The following is a 14,167-nucleotide window of genomic DNA, read 5'->3' as shown; positions in this document are numbered from 1 at the left end:
TTTTGTTCTGTCATCTTGCTGGTCAGTTCTCCATGAGTGCCGTACTACTCCTGGGTAGGCTGCACTTTTTTCACTTTGGGCGGCTCTCCTTACAAGGCGCACTCCTTGCACATGGGGCTCCCCTACATGGGGGACGAGCCTGCGTAGCACGGCACTCCTTGCACGCATTAGCACTGTGCATGGGCCAGCTCATCACATGGGTCAGGAAGCACTGGGTTTGAACTCTGAACCTCCCATGTGGTAGGCAAATGCTCTATCCATTGAGCTAAATCCACTTCCCTCCCCTTGTCTCTTGATGCATCATCATCTTGCTACATGACTCACTCACACGTGGCACTGGCTCACCACGCATGCACTCATGCAGGTGCTGGCTTGCTGCACGGGCATGCTTTCTCTTCTTTTTCACCAGGAGGCCCCAGGGATTGAACCCAGGTCCTCTCATATGGTAGGCAGAAGCTCTATCACTTGAGCTATATTCAATTCCCAATGTTTGTTTTTGATTACTAGACTTAACTCCAAACCCACTCACTGTTTTCAACCCCATCATTAATGCTAAAGCCTTCAGCAAATTTAAACTATTCCTTTTTTTCCTTTGTACTAAAGAGGAGGTGAAGTTATAATTGATTGGATTATAAACTGCAACAAGGATGATACTATTCAGAGGAGAGACTGAGTTCAGAATGCATATCATAAACGGTTTGGAAAATCTGGCTCATTATCTAGGACTAACAATTATTTATGTGAAAAATCAGTTGAACTAATTTTTGTGTCAAGTGTTAGAGATCATGTTAACAAGCTAATCACCCTTAAGAACAAATTTCCATATCAAAATCTTTGCAATATCTTGTAAACACCCTGGGGTTTCCCAATGGCACGCAGCAAAAGTTTAATTTAAAGCTACTGGTGGTGCAGGCATATAGCAAAAGCATGAATGCCTCATGAGCAATTTGGAATTCTAGCATAGATTTCTTCTTTTTGTCTTCATAAGTCTCAACAGTACTTTCCCCCTGTAAAGAGCCCAGTTGAATGAACATTAAAAATTTGCTGACTACAATAGTCCTCTCTTCAAAGATTTCAGTCAGTCTTAGAAAAAGACCAACTCACTTATTCATCAGTGCTGGCAGCTTCACAAAGAACAAAGAGCAAATTGCTCAGGGCTATGATAGTATTAACTACCTCCTACCTGTATAAAAAGGAATTTTCCCTCCAGCATTTTTAAAAAGACAGCCATGTTTTCCTAGGAAACAAGGCATAGCAAAAAGAGAACTGATTTTATACTCAAAAGACCCAGTTTGGAATAAAAACTCTACCACTTAATACCGGAGTGATTTTGGCCATGCCATTAATGCATTATACATTGACTACTTCCGATTTAATCATCTTTGATATTCCGAAAATGATTAAGACACATTCCCAGTTCTCTAGTGAGATAAAAACGCTCAAAGAGAATTATAATACAAGTTGGTAAAGTGCAGAAATAGGGTAGACGCAACTCTGAAAAGTAGCATTTAAGCCAACCTTACATTTCAGGGAAGGCTTCCTTGAATATCTGAGTCTAAAAGAGAGAGAAAGAAATGGGCATATTCAGGGATGGAAGGAGAACGACAGGAGGGGGTTTTCAAGCTGAGGAGTGTGCAGGAACAAAGGCATGTGAGCAAGAAACAGCATGACACACAGAAATGATTTTTAGACAGCAAATCAGGTATTACAAATGCAAATACCTGCCAAGTTCATTCATTCCATCAAAATTTATTTGACCTCTGTGCTTCAAGACACTGCATTAGAAATTGGAATAATAAGGGTACAAAACAGACAAAAATTCCTGCCTTTGTGGAGTTTACATTTTAATAAGGGGGAGATTAGAAATTAAAAACAAACATGAAAAACATGCAAAGTATATAGTATAAGAGTGATAAGTGCAATGGGATAAAGAAAAGATAAATGAAGTAGAGGGGACTAGGAGTGTAGAGGGTAGCAGGGCGAAGGGGCACTTGCAAAACTACAATTTTAAATAGGGAGTTTGGGGTAGGCTTATTGAAAAGGTGATATTTGAGCAAATACATAAAGGAGATAAAGGAATTAGTTGTGTGGATGCCTAGAGAAAAACATTCCAAGTAGAGAAAACAACCAGTGTAAAGGCCCTAAAGTAGAAACCAGTGTTTTTAAGGAAAAAGGCAGCTACTATGGCAGGGACAGAGTGAAGGACAGAATACTGAGAGGTCAAAGGGGTAATGGCAGGCCAGATCAACAAGACTTTACAAGTCTGAGATGCCAAAGTAAGGGCAATGGGTCTACCATGAGTGAAATTAGCAGTCATAAAAGGGTTTTTTTAAGGAAACAAGTAACATCACATAATTTTTTAAATATACTTTTTATTTTGAAATAATTTTGGATTTACAGAAAACTTGCAAAGATGATACAGAGAGTTCCCAAAAACCCTTCATCCAGGTTCCTCTAATGTTAATGACTTATATAGCATATTACATTTATCCAAACAAAGAAACAATCATTGGTACATATTTCAAACTTTGCTTCACCAGTTTTTCCACAAATGTCTTTTCTGTTCCAGGATATAGTCTAGGATAATACATTGCATTTAGAGCATTAAATTTTAATACAATCTTTAACTTGGATTTTGAAAGTAAAACAAACTGTAAGGAGGCAAGGGTTGAAGTAAGCAGGAAGACAAGTTAAAACACTATTACCATAATCCAAGCAAGAAATAATAGTGGCTAAAACTGAAATCCAAGCAAGAAATAATCAGTGTACTATAATAGCAGAAATGGTAGATATGGTCAGACTGTAGAAATCTGTGAGTGGATTTGATGCAGTATAAGAAAAAATAAGGAATCAAGGATGACTCCAAAGATTGAACCTTGAGCAACTGGCTGTATAGGACTGTCATCAACTGATAGGAAAGAATGGGAGGGGGGAGGAAGAAGAGGAGTATAGTTTGGGATATTTGAGTTTTAGGTATCTTTTAGATACACAAGTGGAGATGCAGAGGTAGACAACTGGATATGTGAATTTGGAGTTCAGAAAGAGAAAAGATTAGGAATATATATTTTTGGAGTCTTCAGCACTCAGACTTAAAATTCTAAGACCTGATGATACCATCAAAAAGTATACAGAGAAGAGAAAATGAGAACAATAGATTGAGGCTGGAGCACTTTGACAAAAGACATTAGGAATAATAAGAGGAGGATCCAGCAGAGGAGACTGAGGAGGAACCAACGAAGTAGAGGAAAACCAAGAGAGTGTGGTATCCTGGAAATCAAGTGGAAAAAATATATCATGGAGAAGGCAGCAATCACCTTTGTCAAAGGCAACTGATAGGTCAAATATGATGTGGACTCAGAATAATCAATACCTAGAGATCTGACTAACAAGAGCTTTCTTGGTGGAGCATGGGAGCAATAGCCATACTAGAATGAATTTAAGAAAAAACAGAAAAAGAGGAATCAGGATACGGCAGATAGACAAATTTTTAGCAGAGCTTTATTCCAGAGATGAGCAAATAAAGGGGTTGGCAGTAGAAAATGGTTAAGATACTCATTTTTTAAGGTGAGAGAAATAACAGGCAAGCCAAACAAAAAAACTTTTGTGGCTCAAAATCTGACAGTCATGGAAGGAAAAGAATAAATGAAAGAAAAACAAACTACTGGAACACAAAGAACCTGAACCTCAGGCTATGAAGACTGTTTGAGAACCAGACAAACAAGCCAATAAGGGGGCAAAACCTTCATCTTTTAATATATGTGAATGTCAGTGAATGAACATAGGTAAAGAACGTAAAGGGAATCCATTACTGTCAACACTATCATAAAGTGTTATAAAGAGAAAAGTGGAAATAAGTGGTCTGATGGTATAAAAGCAATACTAATTTCATTCAAAAACTTTTTGAGAGGTAAAGAATTTTCTTGTTTGTTTTTTATTATTATTACTGAAATAATGAAAACGCTCTAACAATGATTAAAGTGATAAATGCACAACTATGTGATTATACCAAATACCATTGTGTGTACGCTTTGGATGAATTGTATGCTTTATTAATATGTATCAATAAAACTGATTTGTTAAAAATAAAATTTTAAAAACTTTTTATAGAGTACCTAATATGTACAAGAACACTCATTGCTCCATCATCATGCCTCCCCACAAGGGGCTTTGAATTTGGTAAAGGAGAAAGCCGTACACGCAAAATTAGCCAAGACTTACTGAGTGCTTACTGCATTGCCAAACACTTTGCCAGATGACTTAGTTGTATTAACTCATTTCATCCTCAACACTGGGGAAGCTGGTATACTTCCTTCACACAAAAAAATAAGTATAAATAAAAATATAAATTTTGACATATAATTCTAAAGGATCCATGAACCCAAGCTTGAAAATACTCATCTAGATGTAAGAGAGACAATTATTTGTGAACAAAGGAATGATATCGTCAAATTGGCTCTTCAGGAAGAAAACAATCCAACAGTAGTTTGACATGAGAACCCAGAGTAGAGTTGTCAGAACGGAGATTTCAGTAATAGTTAAAATGACATAAGCTAGTACTTGGATCATGATTGAAACCAAAAACCAAAAACAGGGCTTTTATGTGCTTAATATCACACAACTCAATTAAGGACTCCCAAGAGATCTCACCGCATATCAGATTAACATTTACTGTTTTACATGAATATCACCTCTTAACATTTTTCATCTATGGATAACTTAAAAACTGGCAAACGTTTTCTATCTTGAAACAGCGGTATAAAGAATCCATGGCCTAAACCGAATTATAATCCATAAATATAATGTACCAAATAAATTGTGATCTCAAATAACATCTGTTACCTGATGTTCTTCACAGGTAGACTGAAACACAGCTTCATACAGTAACATTACCCTGAAGTGTTCACAAAAATTAAGACATCTTCACATGAAACCCAAAGTTGCCTAAAATGTCTACAAATATGCTTCCTTAGAAACCAAGTTTGGTCAGTTGCACAACAAAACCAATTTTGTTTAATTTACATGATAAGACTTGTAAAGTTTAATATAAAGCAATTACATGAGAGGCAGATTGAATGACTTGTTCTGTGTGGTTTTTGGTTTTATTTTTCTATGAGAGGAAGATATTGTGTACTTTCAGACTTTTTTTATTCCCACTTTCCCATCAAATTTCTAGAAGAACAGGCCATCTTTCTCTCCCTGCTTCACTCTCGTGATGCCTTGAATAAAGCAGGCACTCAATAAATACCTTATAATTTGTATCGATGGCCAAATCTTGACATTTCAGGATAATGGATTCAAAAACCAAGCTAGTTATGACTGAAAAAAATAATAACTTTAAGTGTGCATAACAAACAATGTAATTACAGATAGCAAAAATCCAAATGTTATCTAAACATAGAAGGATCTCATAGTTTAGCCCAGTACAGTAACACCTCATAAGAGTTTCCTGCCCTCTTTCTCACTATCCACTTTCTTAGTCAATAAAATCATAAAAAGTTGGTAAAATTCTGAAAATAACTCTCCGATGAGGGGAAGAAAAATAAACCACGCATTTCGAGCCAAGGGGGTGCCATAATTTTCTGATATTCTTAAGAGGGCAAAGAGTTAAAAACCCTGTGCCTCGGACTTTTTCATAATTTCGAGAACTATAGCAGCTGAAACACAGCAATTCACCTGTTTCCCCATCTATAAATTGCGAAGTGAAAAAAAGGGGAGAAGAAAGACCCTCACCTAATGAAATTAAAACTAGAGGAAGCTAAATAATAACGATTAATTTTTTAAAGGGATGTGATTTGCCTTAGCATTTGATCGCTTCTCTAGAGTATCTACTAAATTACGGCACTCAGTTCCTTTTCCTTTCTTATCGCACAAGGTTCTTTCCCGTCCCCAAAGGGTCCTGTACTTTTCAGCCCTGAGAGAACCCACAGAATTTGCCAAAAGCTTGGGGGAGAAAAGGGGAGAAGGGGAAGAAGAGAAGGCTAGTGTTAGGGAGTTGATCCGTTGATCAAACAGCCTAGTCGACACAATCCTTCAGATTCAAGGAGCCTACTAATCCCACAATCATCCAAGGCATTTCAAAAGCGCCCTGCATTCCCAGGAATTTCTTAGGTGGAAAGGAAAGAAGGGAAAAGAGGCCCAACAGGTGCATGCCTCACAGCTGAAGGCGGGGTACACTGGCATCCCCGAGATCCTACATGCGGAAGGCCCGGGACCTCACGCATTGATCCGAGCCCAGGAAACTCCGCGAACTACGGAGTTCTAGAGGTAAACAACAGGGAACTGAACAAAAACAAAAACAAAAACTAACAAACAACAAAAACAGAACAGCAGATTACATCACTTAAAGCAGCCCCCACTTCCGGACCCTACCTCTCAGTGACTCCACTTCCGGTCCGTGCAAAAGGCCCGCTCCGCAGATAGATGTCCCGCAGCCAATGAGCTGCTTCCGCCAGGCGGTACTACTTGGTCTAAATCCCGCCTTTTCCTGAAGTAAGAGCCCTATCCTGGCGTCCGAGCAGCGCTACCAGGGAGGAGGTGCCCTGTCAGGCCCAACCAAAAGGCGGGAGACTGCAAGAAGGGCAGGCAGGGTATGCACGCCTCTTCCGCCCTGGGCCCGGAAGGGTGATGTGGCTGGGGCTTCGCCGGCCTCACTATGGTAAGAAACGGGGCTGTGGGGTCGTGGCTAAGCTTCACAAAGGGCTTTGGAGTCCGGCTGATGCTGGAGGGTCGGGTGGCGGCCCTGGGTGCTCAAGGCAGCGAACCCTGTTATTACAAATTTGATTTTTTAGGGGATCGGAGGGTGCCCAGGCCCCGGGAGCCATGCGGCTTTTGCACGCCTAACCCGGGAAAGTCTGAGCCTGCGGTCGGAGGAAGACCCTGGGTGGTGGGGGCCGGCCTTGACGCAGGGTCCGTTTTTCCTAAAATGTGCTTGTGTGGCTTAATCCGTCGGGTCTGCAGGGCCTTTGTAGTTATTAACCCTTAGAGGCATTAGCGCTCGAGTTTCCGCTTGCCTTGCTCGTGTCTCCTCTCTCCTGACAGGCCTGATGTGTGTTATTTGATCGTGTTTCTACCCTTGACTCCACACCTTTATCATCTCCTGTTGACTCGGTGGCCTTTTAAGGTCCTTGCTACTATAGTTTCTCAATCTTGTAGTTGCTAGTTTACCAGTTAGGAGTTTTAATGATGGGAGTTTTTTTTCTTCAGGAAAGGGTTTCTCTTATAGGGACTTCTTTAAGGTGGTGGTTCTGGCTTGGCCTTCCTCTCCCCCCACATACACACACAAATTATTAAGGTTGTGTGTGTTTTTATTTTGTATTACAGATTCCTTTTATAGTTTGGGTCTCCCTTAGGAAATTTTGGACTGTATCTCGCGAAAGAAATGCTTACATCTCCAGGCTGAGAAAAAGGTGGCCAAAGGACAGGTTTAGTAGGTAGTAAAAGTAAAATTACCCAAACCTATATCTGAAAGGCATTTTTACCTGTTATGATAAATGCCAGCACCTCTACGCCAAGGGGCTTATGGAGAATTTATGAGCATATTTCTAGGGAAAGGATGCATACCTTTTATTATATTCTCAAAAGCAGCTGAGACCCCATAAAAGCTAAGGATCATTGTTATATGGTGAAAAGCTGCTGCGCTTGTGTTGCCACAGGTTCCTCCAGAATCCCATATAACACAGAACCCTTAGTCATTTAGTTGAAAACTCATTAATTGGCTGCTTTGTGCTGAGTATTTTCCTTATGGCTGGGGCTTAAGTAAACAGTCTCTACCATATACAAGTCTATCACCTGATAGAGAAGATGGCAGTTTATTTGCAGATTATTACTTCTCTGGCTAAAGATACTATTCTGTATTTCAGCTTATTTCCCCACTCACACATACTAGGATACACTTTTCTCTTAAGAATATCGTTAATGAGCCATTGCTTAACTTAGTGAGAAAATTTAATTCCTTTTTTAATTAAGAAAGACTAAGGAGATTACACTTGCATGTTTTCATAGAAGCTGAAGTTGATTTTTTTTTTTTTTGTAGTTCAAACAGTATTCAATTTGTCTTGCCATGTTTGTCTTTCCAAAAGGGAAAAAAAAAATAGTTTTCATTCATGTTACACTTATTATGTACCTATTTGGTGGTGAAGTCAGGGTTCAAAACTTATTTTAATGTTTGTATGCTAAAAATCTTAATGGTTGTCACGAAACACAACATTGAGGATACACGGTCTCAAGTGATTTGTTGCTCTCAAATATAAAATAATGCCATTCAGGTAGAGGTAAATGATAGACACAACTGCCAGGTAGTTAATTTTTCATTCCTTTTCTGTTTCTGTGAATTTAGGGTGTCTGTGTATTAGAGAAAGTACATTGTAGTTGAAAAAGCAACACAGTCAAGTTTCAAATTAGAGAAGGTGTAGGGTTACAGAAAAATCATATAAAAACTACAGTATTCCCATATACCCCCCTTAGTTGACATTTTGCATTAATGTGGTACCTGTTACAATTGACGAAAGAATATTAAAATAGTACTATTAATTATAGTCCATAACTTTAGTTGTCTTTTTCCCCTTATAACATGCTGTTATTTACACTTTACATTAGCATAATACATTTCTTGTAATTCATGAAAGAACATTTTTATTTCTAAAGCTTAACATGTTATCAATCTAAAGAGAAATTCTGTGCAAATTAATTCCCCATTCTCTACCACCAGACCAGCACCTGGTAATCTATAGTCTAGATTCTAACTCTGTGGATTTCTTTATTCTAGCTACTTCATACCAGTGAGATATTTTATTTGTCCTTTTGTGTCTGTCTGACTTCACTTAGCATAATGTCTTCAAAGTTCATCCATGTTGTCACATGTATCAGGACTCCATTTTCCTGTTTGTATTGTCCGAGTACTTTTACATAACAAGTACCCACTAGCATTGCCAATTCAGAACAGAGTTCTGGATTGTGGCTTTAATCTTATCTGAAAGTTCTTAAATAGAAAATGTAAGTAGGGAAAGTCTGGATTTTTGAAACAGTTCAAATGTTTATTTAATTCAGCCCCCTCATTTTACAAATGAAATTAAATTAATGTGTAGAGATGTTTATTTATCCAAGGATAAATTTTTATGCCTGGATTATTTCATTAAATAATGCAAATATTTGGTGACCACTGGCACTGAGAAGAGATAGGTGATATGTTCTTGGCATGTCAGACATTAAGCAAGCATGGTTTCTTGCTTTCAGATTAAACCAAAATAACTTGTCTGTTTGGTACAATACCTTGCTGCCTTACAGTAAGTAAGGAATTGGGAGCTTCTGTCCTAATACTACCCAAAGAAAATATTGATATTTCTTTGTGTTAATGGAAATCTTTCCTATTAACTCTGGTGCCAGTGTTGTGTGTGTGCATGTCCATATGTGCTCGTGTATCCACATTCAGACTTATTTATGCCTGCAGTTCCATGTTTTCCATTTTGAAAGATAATAGTGGTGCATGTGAATTTATAAGTAGTAACTTCGAAAATGCTGACCTGACCCAGATTTGAATTGATAAAATGCTGACCTTCTTTTCCAGTGCTATATAATTTTTTTTATCTCAGGTCAGGAGTGTCATTGATGCACCTCTTCCCACTCTCAATTCTACCCCAAGGGAGGGATAAACTACTTTAGTTTCATGTAAAAAAAGGTATGATATTGATGCAAGTAAAATTGGTTAAAAAAATCCCTGGTTTTAAAGACCTTGGTATTCAATCCTTGATTTAAAGTGAGTTTCAGATAAGCTAGAGGAAGAAATTCTATCTATTTTAGTGATAAATTATTGAGTCTACTTTAGTGATGGCCAAATGAATTATTATGATGGATTATTTTCATTTTTTGAAAGGCCTAGCAAGTTAAGATTTACTTAAGAGTGATTATACAAGGTCACTGGCCTATCTGTTTTTGTATTTGGATAAATTAAGTCAGTGCCTTAGCACTGATTTCAAGATAGATCTAGAATGTGTAGGGTTAAAGAATGTGGCCCTAGGAGGAAAATAATTTGGAGACTACACTGCCATTCCCCCCTGTGGCTTTCTTCCTGTCTGCTTTCTGTGTTCATTCACTGCTCATTAGTCTGTGTCTGGTTGTCTCCCTTGGTTGCATCATCTTGCTGCATCAGGAGGCCCTGGGACATGACCCCAGGGCCGCCCATATAGTAGATGGGAGCCCAATTGATTGAGCCACAGCCTCTTCCCTCCACTGCCATTTTTGAGAAGAATAAGCACAACTTTTAGAGATTAACATTCAAAATGCAAGGTATGGCTGCAGCATTCCACAACCCCAAGGGACATCAGTCTGATTTTATTTGTGGAGTTGTGCTTCAGTGGATGCTATAGGCAGTCCTGAGTCTAGAAAATACTATTGAATGCCTCTTCATAAAAGGGTGTGGTGGGCAGAATACCAATCCCCACCCAAGGTGTTCTGATCCTGAAGTCTGAGTATATTACCTCAGATGGAAAAGGGATTTTGCATATGTGATTAAGTTAAAGATCTTGAGAAGTGAAGGTTAGCCTGGATTATGGGAAGGAAAGGGGCAGTGTAATCACAAGAGTCCTTATAAGAGGAGGGCTAGGAGAGTCATACCTATCAAAGCAGAAGTTGGAGTGTTGTAGGAGTAAGGAGCTAAGGAATGTGGCCAGTCTCTAGAAGCTGGAAAAAGGAAAGGAATGGATTCTCCACTAGAACACTTCAGAAGAAATGCTGCCCTACCAACCCATTTTAAACTTCTAGTACCAGAACTGTGGTGATTTGTTACAGAAGCAATAGGAAGTTAATAAAATAGGGGGAAAGTTTTATTTCAGTCCTCTTCCACAGCTCATAAAGAATGCAAACAACCTAAATTCTCTCCAGAAGTTCTTATATTCAAGGTAAATACTGCGTATGAAAATACAATTGGCACAACCTTTTTAGGCTGCAAACTAGTGAATCTACCAGAATTCATTCAAAACATGAACTCCCTTTTTTCAGTACATCTCCTCCAGAAAATGAGCAAGAATAGATTAATTTAATATAACTGACACACATTGTTTATAATGTGAAAATTTGGAAACAAACTGAATGCCTATTGATGTTGATTGGTAAAATAATAATCTATGTTTTAACTGATAGTAAACTAAAGCACAAGTGAGTAAACATGACCAAAATAACACACCTAGTAAAGAGTAGACACAGAATTCAAACCTTAGGCTGTTAAAAAAAAATGAAGCAGATTCCTGCTCTAAGTTGATTTTTTGTTTTTTAAGGCAACTTGTAGAAAAATGTGTGTGGTCACATGTGAAAATGTGTATGCACAGAAAAAACTCATCAGTCAGTGTCTTTTTATGTATCAGGTCGTTTACAGTCATCCTTTGAATACTCTGGGAATGAGAGGCAGGCAGGGTGAAAGGTTTTTATATTTTACTTTAAACATTTTTATATTAGCCAAATGATTTACATTGACCATATTTCTAAAATAAAATAAAGGCAAGAAAAATAGTTAATTTGCAAATTTGTTTTAGAATACCTGCATGGTGTATTGTGGGCCCTTCATAGTTAATGTGCCTATTTTATAGACTGGCATATAGCTTTCACTATTTTAAATGATTGTAGAGATCATTACAAAGCTTTGCTCATTTGACATTGTTATTCACACTGTTGATTTTTGGTCCTCAGGCTTAGTCAAAGATAGACTTTGTTTTATAGTATTGTTCCTATGGGGGAAAATGATCATTTTCAGAAACAAAGGCATTGAAAAAACATAAGGTGTACTTTTGAAATCATCATCTCATATAAAATATCAACTATTGATGCAAAAGTACTATTAAAGAATAATATCTGGGTGTGTGTTTGTGTTAAAATGGATATGAGGCTTTAACTAATATCCTTGATTATGAAATTCTGTCCCTTGATTATTATTTTAGGACAGTTGGCCAAAAAATGGAAAGAAAGAAAAGCTGTAAAGAAGAATCTGCTTGCCCTTGAGAACTCCTTTTTCCTTTCTATGTCAGCTTATTTTGCTAACTTGCCAGAAAAATAAGCAGTTATTTCTTTGGGGAGACCCAAGCTAAGATTAATGTGAGTTTGCAGAGAGAAATGAAGGTGGCCGTAGAACACCTGCCTTCATTATTTGGAGTTCTTAAGAACTAGCTTTGGGAATACTGTAAGTCTGACATTATCCATCTTTTTACTCCTTCATTAAATAAGGAATCCTAAAATAGAGTATCAGTGAAACATATCTATACGTGTATGTGTGTGTATATATATGTATTCAAATGCTACATGAAAATGTCTGATGATATAACCAGGGTCTGCCTCTGAATATGTATTGTTTTGTACCTATTAGCATTTGAGTTCATTGGTGGGGCCCTTCAAAGACTCAGCACACTTTGTGACTATGCCAGGGAGTTATAAAAATGCCATGCTATCCATTTTAATAAATATGGCTATCAAACATTAAATAATGCATGTGAAGCTAAGGAATTATAAGATATAAGGCAACTTGTTCTAATTGTATTCACTTTTCCACTCTTTATATGTATGAATTTATCAGTAATCTCATTACATTCATTGCAAGACTTGGAATATATTTTAAAAGATGTACATAACATAAGAAAATGTATTTTCTCATTTCTGGTTATTAATGATAAAAATCTAAGAACTTCACAGTGAAAACATTGAACTTTACCATATATTTGTTTGTTTGTTTTTGTGGGATATGTGTGTGTTTGTTTGAGGTACCAGGAGCCAGGGATTGAACCCAGGACCTCATATGTGAGAAGCCAGCGCTAAACCACTGAGCCACATTGGCTCTCTTGAGTTGGGTTTTTCTTTTGTTTGCTTGTTGTTTGGGGTTTTTTTTTGTTTGTTTTTATGAAGCACTAGGAACCAAACCCAGGACCTTGTGTGTGGAAAGCAGGCATTCAACTGCTTGAGCTACATCCTCTCACCTACTCTGTATGTTTCTGATATCCTTTTAATTTTATAAATGTAGCTCTTAACTTTGTATGGTCTTAAAACATAGGACACAAAAAGGGAAACTATTGTTTATTAGGTTACCAGGGAAGATTAGGTAAACCTGAGATTTGAGAACTTGATGATCTAAGTGAATATCTCCTATGAATTAAACAGAATCCAAAGAATACACACTGTCCAATGTGTACCTTCAAGCCTAATTTCTTGATAGAACAGAGTTTTGAATTCCAGAGGTGATATAAGAAGATGTGGATACTGAAATGATCTCAAGCCTTTATTTTACCTATCTGAGTCTGGGTTCTTAACAAAATGATAATTTGCTGGGGAGCAGGTGTAGCTCAGTGGTTGAGTGCCTGCTTTGCATGTACGAGGTCCCAGGTTCATTACCGGGTACCTCCTCAAAAGAAAAAGCGATAGTTAGTTCTCCCTGCTAGAGTTTCTAAAATATCATTGACAAGTAAGTATTAATGCAAAGCAGTGTAGAGGTTTCTCTTGGATAGTTAAGAAAATACTGTATTTAGCTATATGATCTGCATTATTTCTTTTTTTTTTCCCCCTTTGATAATGTGCTTTGTTAATTTGGGATTTTAAGTATGTTATTGCACATAGCATTTTTTTTAATGTTTATTATTACCAACTGTATTCGAGTTCCTATTTATTGTAAAATTTTTGTTGACTAATATGTTCTGTTTAGCTTGATAGACACAGAGGATTGTTAAGAACTTCAGCAAAATAGAAGAAACAATTATAGTGCAATTGTATGAGTGCTATCAGGAAAGTATGTGTGTAGCACATACATGTACAAAAATCATAGCCTTGCTTGGTATCGAGAGTAGGAATAGGGAACACTTCACAGAGGAATTGACTCTTGTTCAGATCTGAAGGATGAGTCAGTTTATGAGGCAGGCAGGAGCAGAGGGCATGTAGAAAAGCACAGAGGAAACTTGTTCAAAAGAATTGTTAAGTATTTAGTTTTGTTGTCCAGCTTGGCCTGTGTCCACTAGGTAGAAAGAAAATAGATAACTTCTGTGTGAGTTGCTCTCATTTGAGCATGATAGGACTTTATCTATGAATGTAAGCATATTTCATCTCAAAAAGGCATCTATTCTTTAAGTCTGTAATAATAGGACAAATATCATCTTGAATTAAGAGATAAAAGAGATACGGATCAATCATGGTTGCCTAAAATTGC

At 37.5% G+C, this 14,167-nt stretch overlaps 1 protein-coding gene across 4 annotated transcripts in view; it reads right to left on the bottom strand.

Moving 5' to 3' along the window:
* The window catches only part of XRCC4 (X-ray repair cross complementing 4), a 326,468-nt gene extending 320,017 nt beyond the window's left edge, over window positions 1-6,451 (bottom strand). Inside the window, exon 1 of one of the 4 annotated variants that reach the window (XM_058275640.2) lies at window positions 6,370-6,451. The gene's annotated coding sequence lies outside the window, so the exon portion shown is untranslated. Of the gene's footprint in view, window positions 1-4,218; window positions 4,240-6,369 lie in introns of those variants that run through there. The other 3 variants (XM_058275649.2, XM_058275647.2, XM_071208882.1) reach the window with 3 other exon arrangements.
* Window positions 6,452-14,167: the final 7,716 nt, after the last annotated feature.

Source organism: Dasypus novemcinctus, chromosome 2 (assembly GCF_030445035.2).
Source record: "Dasypus novemcinctus isolate mDasNov1 chromosome 2, mDasNov1.1.hap2, whole genome shotgun sequence".
Classification (NCBI taxonomy): domain Eukaryota; kingdom Metazoa; phylum Chordata; class Mammalia; order Cingulata; family Dasypodidae; genus Dasypus; species Dasypus novemcinctus.
The sequence above is the reverse complement of the archived record's forward strand: the minus strand, read 5'-3'. Positions and strand labels throughout refer to the sequence as shown.